Raw genomic sequence first — 9,898 nt, 5'->3', positions numbered from 1 at the left:
AATCCTACTGCATATTATAGGATACCCTGCTTTTCACAGATAAGGCAAAAGATCAATAAGCCTAGCCAAACATATATACTGTAGGTTAATATTCAACACCTGTCTATATTTTGTTTATGATAATAAAAAATGTAATAAATAGTTTTATTTTTAATGCTGTATAAGCAAAACATATGGGGGCTACAAATTTTGAATTCTAAAATAAAACCCTCATCATACAAAAATTAAAAAAAATTACAAAAAAGGTGTAGGTCGAGTCACAAGCAAAAGACTAATAACACAGTTCTCAGAGAAAAAACATATGAAAGAACAATAATTTTAATTTCCATTTAGCTTGGCTACCAGGATACAGATTGCCTGCATAATATCCATTAGCAGGTGACTCATTCGTTTGTTTTAGATTAAGCCAGGCTTGTACAAGCACGGGCTCTTTCTCTAGGACAACCTGTACCCGAGTGACAGAGAAACTGTCAGTCATCATGGAACAGCATGTGACTGCATCGCCTGGCCAATAGTTGCCAGATGCCGCCTGCTGCATATTGCCGTTTGTCTGAAAGACTAGGGGAACTGGTGCAATATTTTGTATCTTAATTGTACCTATCCGTCCCCTGATGGGGAGGGGGGTGGGGAAAGTAGATGGATAGAAGACAGATAATCATAAAAAACTGAGCGTTCTCATTTTTTGTTGCAATCTGTCGAACTACTGCTGGCACAGAAGTAAAAGCTATATAATGGAGAGGTAAGGTTCATTTAAAAAACAAAGGTTTTTCCAATTTGTCACATAAACTGTGAAAATAATAGGATATGCAAATTACTGTGTTTAACAAACTGCAACATAACTGAAGCCTACCTCAGGGTAAAAAGTGCAGCAACCTTGTTTGACTAGTTTTCTATCAGCAACACCACAACTTTCTGGTGAACTTGCTAATAATAATGTGCACTTCAGTGACATTCTACATAATGACTATGTTTTAATTATGTCACCTAACATAACGATATTCGGTTACAAAACAGTTCTATGAAATCTCTGCTATTAACTTAACCAAGGCTAATAATGCAACATAAAACATAAACTTACAATATCTACCTCATTACTGAATGAAACTTATGGAACAGTAAAAGCAGAATGACTCTGTAAGGGCAGATGCAAACTTTGATACAATTCACTGGCTAATGTAGTTGATGGATCACACAGATTAGGTTAGGGTGGGCCAATCTTGCATCTATTCTCCAGGTTACAGTATCCATTAACAATATAACAAAGACCTTGAAGTTCATTTAACTAATTATGAACAGCTACTGGCATAGACTAAGAATTTCTATAAAAAAAAAACCCAACAAAAGTCTCACGTTATACATCAATTTTACATTAGATAGGCAATATTTGCAATAATTTAATCCAGACATGACCAAAAACTTTTCTATTACTTTAGTTCAGTAAAAGAGCAATTGGACAAGACCTCCAAGATCATTAAAAGGTATACAGATGGCATACATGGGGTAGTGAGCAACCCTCCCCAACCTGGCTGGGGTCAACAACCTATCAGAGGAGTTGTTTGGTTAAAACTGATAGGCTATGGTACAACCCAAATTAAATGAAGCCTTACAAAGATGTCGAGTAAAATTTTCCAGAAGTCTTTACACATTACTTTGATCAAACCTTTAGGCTGCATCACTTCTACTATATTAACTTCATTCAGCAGAAATCAACTGAACTATTCAGCATAATATGTGAGCAAAAAGATTTACAAGAGAGCATGCTTTGGGTACCACACAGAAATTAATACACATCAATTTTAGCTACACGGAGAGAAAAAAAAAAAATACAGATGGTCTGAAGATAGTGATATGAAAAATACTATAAATAATGACTTACATTAAAAGTACATTACTTTTGATAAATTTCAGAACACTTTCCAAATATGCCCAGAGAAATAATGCTTTACTTATGATGTTACTGTATAACTACTTTATAGCTTTAGAGATTTGACCCCACACCTATGTATGGAATTCAAGTCCTTGTAAGTATTGTATATTGCCCAAGATGTTATCTTTGTGAGTTCATGAGGCATTGAGTAATGTTATGTTGAATAAAATCTACAATGGTACAATAACTTGATTATTTAATAGTATGCAACTCTCTGAAGGAAGCTAGAGTTTTCAAAACAAATTTTGAATATTAAGCAGCCAAAATCCCTTTGGAACTTTCCTCATAATTATTAACATAATATTTAAGATATATATAAAAAGAAATAAAGTGAGGAAACTTACTTAAAAGAACAGAAACTGATATATGGACCTTGGAAATATTTTGGTGGTACATAAGGCTTAAGTGATGCCTTGCTGCTATTTATTATTAAGTATTTTCTTTTCTTGACTAAGAGTTTCTGAATACTGTACTTGGCTTTTTGAAAACCTGCTGAAATAAATAAGCATCTGTGTATTTCAGATTATTCATTATATATATTACTTGCAAAAGGGGTTTAGACCAAGATTTGGACTGCGAGGTTAACAATAAACACAACAAAATTATATCTAAATAACTGCCATTAAAACTCATCTTGGATTAAGGTAAACAGTCCTTGGTCACTTTGGTTTTACCAATGTCCCCACATGACGTTCTAGTTGAACAACCAATAATAATCTCTATTTCAGTAATGTACTCTATTAGGCATCCAATTTAGCTAATACAGAAATTGCTGGAATCTACTTCAATGTATGAAATTAAAGGAACAGCAAAAGTTACATAAACTTGCTCAATAATAGCATATGCAGTAACACTTGATGCAAATCACTGGTTAAAGCAGTTAATGGCTCAAATATATTAGGTTAGGCTGCTCCCTCTTTTCCTCTGCAGGTTTCAATCTACAATTCAGTCTTTAAGTTAAGTATACCTTAGTTTTACCAGACCACTGAGCTGATTAACAGCTCTCCTAGGGCTGGCCCGAAGGATTAGACTTATTTTACGTGGCTAAGAACCAATTGGTTACTTAGCAACGGGACCTACAGCTTACTGTGGAATCCGAACCACATTATAGCGAGAAATGAATTTCTATCACCAGAAATAAATTCCTCTAACTCTTCATCAGCCGGCTGCGGGAATTGAACTCCGGCCCATCGAGTGACAGTCTGAAGCTCAACCGAGTCGGCCAACAAAGGGCTAATTCAGTCTTTAAAGAGCCTTTAAGTTGATTTAACTAGTTAAAAACAATTCTTTTGATTACTGTTTTAAAGTTTGCACACAATTTTGCTCAACTTTATACTTTCTTTACAATTGGCAAGTCTAGCCTGGGATATATATATATATATATATATATATATATATATATATATATATATATATATATATATATATATATATATATATATATATATATATATATATATATATATATATATATATATATATATATATATATATATATATATATATATATATATATATATATATATATATTGATATAATTGACAACAGTTGAAAGTTATATGAAAAGAGTGAAACTTAACAAGAGCTATAAGACCTTCATCCATTTTAGTACGTATTGTGTTTCTCCTATTCATAAGATGCAGTTTACCTTGAAAAGTGCAATAGTTTATATCACTGATCCTAACTTACTCCATCCAATGGTACTGAGACTACAGAACACCAGTGAGCGCCCAATATTCCCCACTGCCTAAATCTTGAGATTCCAAATGGATTTTTTCTAGGTTAGTTAGGATGTAAAACAGCAAGCAAGCCTAGACAACAGCTGAGAGGTTTATTTCAAATTTGACTGACACAAATACTTGTGGTCATGAAGTTGGGCCTGAAAGCTAGGGGCACATCAACCCACAACTGTTCAGATTAGGGCTAACAGCCTAGAGTACAGCTCAAATTGAAATATGCCTTAAGAAGTGCATAGATCTCTGGTCAAGCTTTACCACAGAACCCATGCAACTCTACTTATGAGCCTTTAAGCTATGTCCTTTCCATTAGCTTTTACAATTAAGTAACAAGAAATCCATGAAAATCCAATTAGCGGTAATTCTAAGCTGTAGTTCCACGGTGAGCTAGACTATGGCAATTGACGTTTTCCTATGTTATTTTACTTGCTTTACAAGAATTCAAAGTAATATTTTGTCGGCCGGCTGTAACTAAACTGTAATTGACCTTTGAAGACTACACTACCGACGGGGTAGATCTAAGCTGGCTTTCCGCGGAGAGTCCCCCACCCCCTAGGGGTGTTTACTGGTTACAATTTTCCCATATTAGCTATGGAGGGGGGTGGGGGGCTCACCGCAAAATGCTGGCTTAGATCTAACCCATCTCGTAGTCTTCAAAGGTCAATTACAGTTTAATTACAGCCAGCCGGCAAAATATTACTTTAAATACTTGTAAAGCGAGTAAAATAACATGGGTAAATGTCAACTGCCATTGTCTAGCTCACTGCGGAACTAAGGCTTAGAATTACCCAATTAGCCTATGAGCTGAATGCCACAACACTTTTATTTTCTACCTTAACTAAGGGGCCTGATATAGCCTATGATGGAGGCTTGGGCTTGCATACCTGGACTGATATCCTTTAACAGTAATTCTAAGCCGGCTGTTCACGGTGAGCTAGACTATGGCAATTGACGTTTTTCTATGTTATTTTACTTGCCTTACAAGAATATAAAGTAATATTTTGTCGGCCGGCTGTAACTAAGCTGTCATTGACCTTTGAAGACTACGCGACTTGAATTGCCTAATGCAGGGTAGGTCTAAGCCAGCATTCGGCGGCAAGCCCCCCACCCCTCCATAGCTAATACGGCAAAATTGTAACCAGTAAACACCCCTAAAAATACCAACATAACGTACCCTAGAGGTGTTTACTGGTTACAATTTTGTTGTATTAGCTATGGAGGTGGGGGGGTGGGCTTGCCGCGGAATGCCGGCTTAGACCTACCCTGCGTTAGGTAATTCAAGTCGTGTAGTCTTCAAAGGTCTATCACAGTTTAGTTACAACCGGGCAACAAAATATTACTTTAAATTCTTGTAAAGCAAGTAAAATAACATAGAAAAACGCCAATTGCCATAGTCTAGCTCACCGTGGACAGCCGGCTTAGAATTACCCCTTTAAATTTTATGACTTTCAGAAAAGTGATGTAAAACTTTTTTAAAAACTGACACTTATAAAAGCAGCCTTTGCCCACTTTCTCTAATTGTCTGGCCCTCAACCAGGTTAGTTGCCTTGCATGTTATTAATATTTCTTCTAAGAACCACCCAAAATTCTGATTAAAGCTAGTAATGTTACAGCTTTAGGCTGGACATTCTCCAGACATACAAGTGAGGTGCGACTGAGCCAAAGCCTTGGTTTGTCCTACGGTTGGTAGACCGGACCTCCATCATTGCCTTGTCATCCGGAAACTAAATATTGTCACAGAAAAGTGATTATAAATCTATTCAACGATTAACAGACATAAATCGGCAGCTCTAAAATGTCCGTCGTACTTTCCTTCCCTTTACAAAAAGCTTGCCTAGCCTAAGTAACCCAATGTCATTCATAACACTTTGGACCAACAAGTTTTGCCAACACAAGGGACAATATGTCACAGAGACACGTTACAACGTTAACATTATCCAATAAAAAAGATATATATAAATGCTTACCTCCACTATGAAAGCGGCATCAGGTTTATAATGGGACATATGTTGCCCAAGCTCTGAAAAACGACTCCACCGAAAGTGACACTACTGACCAAAACATGAACTGATGCCAGAGAGCAGTGAATATATTCATTTATAATAAGTGTTTTTAACAATAGTATCAGGCCGGCTCGTCCTTAATGAACACTAGGCGCAAGAATGAAGGGGGCGCAAGAACTGGGAACTAAATAAATAAATAAATAAATAAAAATATGCAAAGCAATTATATATATACAGAACAATTATAACAATTATACATAAAAAAGCACTACGAGATGGAGAAAGCAAGGACATAGACGCCACTGACTTGTGTCATGAACTTGAAAGTTGCACGCCGCCTTCAGCCTGACACTGGCATTCTGATGTTTTAAAGTTCATGAACAAAGTGTACCCAACATTCTGCTAACTTTGCCTGTTGCTGTGGCGAGCGGTGAGAGGAGCTTCTCAAAATTAAAATTAATTAAGACGTATTTGCGGTCTACAATGACAGAAGAAAGACTTGTAGGTCTAGCTATGGTCTCTATTGAGGCGAGATCGCACAGAAGTTGATCTAAAGAATCTAGTGGCTGATTTTGCCAAGAAAAAGGCATGGAAAGCACATTTTTAGTTATCTGTAGTTGTAGCCAACAATCTAGAAAGACTCAGTGCTCACTAAAATTGAATTTTCTATTTCTGCAATTGACAGATATTGATAAACATTAGTTACAATTACATTATAATTGAAAGTTGTAATTGTAAACAGTTCCTAATAATATAAAATTTAAACAATTGTTTCTGAGTTATCTTCATGTTTACTTCAGAATTATTAATTATTCTCACTACTTTGATTTCTAGTCTTTTTGTTAATAATTCAGTTGTAGTTATGAAGAGAATATCACATTCTCTTCAATAACTGAGATTAATATTATACGTTTTCCATAAGTTCCTTTCAGTACATTGAATTCTAGTCTGTTTTCTTTAATAGTTTAGTTAGGGGATTTTAGTTACTTAAGATTTGTTCTATTAATGAATGAAAAAATGTTGTAGAGGCCATGTTTTATTTTTTCCCCCTTTTTCAGCTAAGGATACACTCAAATGGAAGGAAAATGAAACCACTTACATTTTCTTCTTATCCCTGATTGAAGTTTTAAAGAAATAACTCAAAACATTCATTTTCATATGTTTATAATTGATTGTTATATACTCAATCATAATTTCACTATCAGATGCACATTTCCTTATTAAATAAAAAATTTTTAAATAGATTATAAGCAAAAATCATTGTTTTGCTCTATTTAATGCCATTTTCAATATAATGTTATGAATACATTAATTGTCTAATATATCTTTATAGGCATCAAAATTGCCCTTGCAATGGTTACATATTAAAAAAACATTAGATTTATATATATTATAATATATATATATATATATATATATATATATATATATATATATATATATATATATATATATATATATGTGTTATAATGCATTTCAACTTAATATTTGGTAGCTGGATTTACAATTAAACTATCCTGAAATGTCACCCAATGGGAGCTACTGACTACTGCTCGCCCCAGAAGCTGGTGGACCTGGGGGCGCAAATTAAAATATTAGCCTAGGCGCAGGAAACCCTAGAGCCGCCCCTGAATAGTATACGTTCTTAAACGTTACAGAATAATTTTAAGAAGGAATTATGTGTTAGGACTATTATTTTCCAAAATTAAGTGAAAACAGCGATTATAAATGACGAAAAATTGCTGCTTAGCAACAATTCTTTGTTACCTTCTATTTATCCTGGCACATGGTGATAAAATGGTTGTTTTAGAGCAACTAAAATACAAATCCACTTCTTTACCATATTCAAATATTATGTTATTCCGTCTGCTGAAACGTACAAGTCGATTTTGTCCTGTTATTTTAAAACTCATGTGTATGTAGATGTGTATTTATAAGCTTGGGATAAAAAAAAAAGCAGTATTTGAATATGCGGCAGTACTTAGGTCAATTTTGAAATATGGTTAACTTCACATGACAGCAAAACTTAAAGAAAAGACTATTGTACTACATTCTTAATGCCTTTAACAAAATATGAATTTTAATTAAATTTAACCTATAAAATATAAAGTACCACATAATTCGAAAAAGTAACGTAATTTGTATCCAAATTCAACTGTAAATATGATATTTATTAAGAGTGTGACGACATCCATTTTGGCAATATCGCAGCTAACTATAATGAGGGAGGTTGTTGCTTACAGCAAAAAATTGATCCCTTCGCTGCAACGGCAATGGAATTATGAACGTTTGGGAATTAAAATAAGAAAAACTGAATAATTTTTTTAACAAATTGTCATCTGCTGAAGCAGCAATTATCCGTGATTGTTGCTTTTAGCTTTTGTGGTGACCTTGGAAATTTATGCTTACTGTGGGAATATCGTAATAAATTAATATTCCCACACCATGAAATTGCAGTGCATAGAAAGAATCTCATTTCTTGTAAATGAAACTACCGTTTTTATATATAAATTAGATGTGTTGTAGTTCCTTTCTTTAATTACGTTGTAAATTGCTGCTAAAAAAATAAATAAATAAAGCAAACAACCTCAAAAATGTCTATCGACAGACATCACACAAAAAACTCCGGGGTTTTCACTTGCGTCCCAACAGAACGCAAGTCAAAGGAACTCACTATAGCTGTTAATTTAGGCGGGAAATATGTACTGGGTTTGGACTGATCGATGAAAATTACCCTTATGCTAATTCTGATTGGTTGTCAATGCTATCAACAAACAACACTGTAATTACTTCGCGTAAAAGCCTATGCCATTATTAAAATAGAACACTAAATATACTTCTCCTAAAAGTATAAATAAAACTTTAAAAAATTTAGTTTCCTCCGAGTATTAAGAGACTATGAGGTCCTTTGTGATTGCCATCATTGAAACATTCTTCAAAAACTTTTATTTACTGGCTTTGGCGATACTGCTAAAAGTCGCCTGCTTTCAAAATCCAGACACAGTCAGCAGGCGTCATTTGTGCTTTGAATAAAATATTAACGAAATGTATTAGTAGTTAAGGTATTTGCAAAATCTCTCCAAATCTTTCAATATAAAAATTATAATGATATTATGGCTAAATAGTGCATGAAAGATTTTATTCTGGGCTTTTTGTTTTTAAAATGAATTAGTTTTTCATTTGAGAACTGTGTATAAACATTAAGTTACCATGGTAACAACTACGAGCCAACCAATCAGAATTCGATTTCTATAGTTGTTAACAGCCAATTGAAACGCAGTATATATTTCCTGCCTAAACTAGCGGTACCTTAAGAGTTCCTTTCGCTTATGAGTTGCTGTTCAGAGAAATCTTTTTTCGTATGTTGCAGAATCACAATACAGAATGAGAATTACTATAGTACAATTATGGGGAAAAAATCATATTCATGATTTACTTTGTGTAAAAGACTTCCTTTTGACCCACAAAACTCGTATATCCCCGACGGGGAATTACCAATGAAGGGGAATTTTTAAATGACAAATGGATCGGTACCGCCGGGTCTCGATCCCTTGAAACAGTACCTTTCAACAGCTCCAGTCGACGGTCAAACCACTGAGCCATCAAGAAAGGCAACATTTGTGCCGAATCTGCGTACTTACTTACCCATCGAGAGCGGGGCGATAGAAATTTCATAGTAAGACCAGCATGTTCCAAATGTACCAATGAGCTATCAAGGTGGAGATGGGTTAATGCCGAATCTGAGTACAATTTCCCCGCTCTCGATTGGTAAATAAGTGCGCAGATTCGGCATTTACTTATACCACTTTTGATGGCTCAGTGGTTTGCCTGTCGACTGGAGTCGGAAGGTACTGTGTCGAGGGATCGAAACCCGGTTGTACTGATCCATTTATCAATCAAAAATTCCCCTTTGATGAAAATTCCCCATTGGGGATATTCCCGAAGTAGTGTGAATTGAATATTAAACATTTGTAGCTTCAAGATTATACATATATATATAATATATATATATATATATATATATATATATAAATATATATGTATATATATATATATATATATATATATATATATATATATATATATATATATATATATATATATATATATATATACTGTATAGTAATGTTGGTCATATTTGTGAGTAGTTGCTCAGAAAACAAGATCACTAAGTCCAGAGAGTTTTTTGTCCTCATTTATATTTCACGGTTAAAGGAAAGAAAAATAGCAAA

The 9,898-nt window shown here is 34.2% G+C and overlaps 1 long non-coding RNA gene across 1 annotated transcript; it reads right to left on the bottom strand.

Moving 5' to 3' along the window:
- Positions 1-135: 135 nt before the first annotated feature.
- Positions 136-5,765, bottom strand: LOC136841882 (uncharacterized). Its single transcript, XR_010854119.1, has 2 exons — positions 5,631-5,765; positions 136-2,419 (listed from the first exon to the last, which is right to left on the bottom strand). It is a non-coding gene; the product is annotated as an uncharacterized lncRNA (long non-coding RNA).
- Between the last annotated feature and the right edge of the window lie 4,133 nt (positions 5,766-9,898).

Source organism: Macrobrachium rosenbergii, chromosome 9 (genome assembly GCF_040412425.1).
Source record: "Macrobrachium rosenbergii isolate ZJJX-2024 chromosome 9, ASM4041242v1, whole genome shotgun sequence".
NCBI classification, from domain to species: Eukaryota; Metazoa; Arthropoda; class Malacostraca; order Decapoda; family Palaemonidae; genus Macrobrachium; species Macrobrachium rosenbergii.
Note: the sequence above shows the minus strand (reverse complement) of the source record. Positions and strands in the feature narration are given on the sequence as shown.